Source organism: Lactuca sativa, chromosome 6 (genome assembly GCF_002870075.4).
Source record: "Lactuca sativa cultivar Salinas chromosome 6, Lsat_Salinas_v11, whole genome shotgun sequence".
NCBI lineage: Eukaryota > Viridiplantae > Streptophyta > Magnoliopsida > Asterales > Asteraceae > Lactuca > Lactuca sativa.
In genome coordinates, this window is record NC_056628.2 from 191,791,561 (window position 1) to 191,793,826 (window position 2,266).

The 2,266-nt window shown below is 42.9% G+C and overlaps 1 pseudogene; it reads left to right on the forward strand.

The window, feature by feature from the left end:
• The first annotated feature begins 332 nt into the window (after positions 1 to 332).
• On the forward strand, positions 333 to 2,059 carry LOC122198220 (NADH-ubiquinone oxidoreductase chain 6-like; annotated as a pseudogene).
• Positions 2,060 to 2,266: the final 207 nt, after the last annotated feature.

Consider the following 2,266-nt stretch of genomic DNA (forward strand, 5'->3'; position numbering starts at 1 on the left):
AGATCCATATACCATTCATGAGTGATAGCGAAGCCTAGAGAGTCGCAGGGCAGGATCCAAGAGCTTAGAAAGGGTCAGGAAAGGAGCAGAGAAGGGGTTGGATTTCACCTATGATCAGATCAGTGGGCAACCATAGTTTACTTTTTTCGTAGTGTTGTTAACGTTGTTGAAAGTTCATTACTTATTTAAGTACGTCTCGCTTTTCGGAGCTGCTCCCAGCTCACACTATGGTGGAGGAGGTGCCGTGAAGATCTAGGAGTGTGAGCAGTATGAGCTGAAACGCTCCCATACTATTTGGAGGGTAAGGGGCATAGATGCCAAACAAACCTGACCCCTATCTATCGTCGTAGAAGTTGTTCCTAGGAAAGATTATGGTTCATGGGTATCCAATCAATTAATCCCCCAAACCGGGGAAGCTTAAGTGGAAATGAAAGGGTAGGGTGAGGGAAAAGAAAAGGGGGGAAGCAACTAAATTGAAGGCTTCGCTCCCAGATCGCTTCGTGAGATCATTTAGTAGACAGCGAGTGTGTTCCCCTTTAGAGAAGAGATAGGGGCGAGTACTACATGAGGTCGTAAGTCAAGTACGGAACGAGCCTTGTCTACGAAGCAGAGCGACCTCGTCTTGCTTTCTTCTGGCAAAGCTTCTAGCACCGGATAATAGGCATGGTAGGAATACGACTTTTTAGGTCGACCACTACACTACATAGAAGCGATAGCGAAGCCAAGCCATATAAAGGCGAGCAGCCCTTATAGCAATAGCAAACGACCTACTTATAGCCCTTCCTAATTTCCAGTAGTAAACTTCCCAAGTTTAAGCAGGATAACCCCATCTCTATTCTTCTCTTCATGTATGTGGGCTGCCTGCCCCGTCCTGAATAGACGAACAGGAACAAGCTTAAGAAGCAAGAGAGATTTGAGATTTCGTAAGCAACTCAGTGCTAAGAAAGAAGGGCTGGGAAGAAGAAAATGAAATACGAACTACCGCGCTGGTTGTAATAGATCGACTTTTATGCTAGTTCTTGCTCCAGCATGAAAGTTCCATTTCAGGGAAGGACGACGTACTATGATACTTTCTGTTTTGTCGAGCCTTGCTTTGGTCTTTGGTTTGATGGTTGTACGTGCTAAAAATCTGGTACATTCCGTTTTTTTTCCCATCCCAGTCTTTCGCAACACTTCAGGTTTACTTCTTTTGTTAGGTCTCGACTTTTTCGCTATGATCTTCCCAGTAGTTCATATAGGAGATATAGCCGTTTCATTCCTATTCGTTGTTATGATGCTCCATATTCAAATAGCGGAGATTCACGAAGAAGTATTGCGCTATTTACCAGTGAGTGGTATTATTGGACTGATATTTTGGTGGGAAATGTTCTTCATTTTAGATAATGAAAGCATTCCATTACTACCAACCCAAAGAAATACGACCTCTCTGAGATATATGGTTTATGCCGGAAAGGTACGAAGTTGGAATAATTTGGAAACATTGGGCAATTTACTTTATACCTACTATTCCGTCTGGTTTTTGGTTCCTAGTCTGATTTTATCAGTAGCCATGATTAGGGCTATAGTACTGACTATGCATAGGACTACTAAGGTGAAAAGACAAGATGTATTCCAACGAAATGCTATTGATTCTAGGAGGACTATAATGAGGGGGATGACAGATCTACTAAAGGAAAGTAGCTTGATATTGGATCGAATCCAATTCATGAGATGGCCATCTTAGTCATATAGATGTCTTGACACCTTGATGTTCTTTTCTAATTTTCGAATGACTGTCCCATTTAATTTTTGGTAGAACTTCAAGCCTGGACCCGCTATACGATGTATTAGTAGAACCCTTGGGATACAACGCCGTGCTCCTTGAGTATCCTGGGATTGAATACCCCGACCTCCCAGAGGCTCCCGAGAAAGCTATTTTAGCCTTCCGGAGAGTTAAGGGCAATTCCTACGCCCCTCATCGATCTGAATCCCCACCCCCGCATAACACTTACTATATTTTTCAAGAAAAACTGAAAAAACTCTTCACTTCCTAACCTTATTATCGAGTAGGAAGGGTTCTCGCTACTAAATAAATTTCTTCAGTTGAAGTAGCTCTTTCCTAAGATGTCTTTCAAGCTGAAGAAGTAAGGGCTTCTCCAGCGTAAGCAGGTTTAGAACCAAGGGCAGGGTCTAAGGCAGTATCGATAGAAGGTGCCCCTAGGGATATGGCTATTTCTTCTTGTTCAGCTTCTCCAATATCCGTTGTTTTGGGACTTGAACTAGAAAG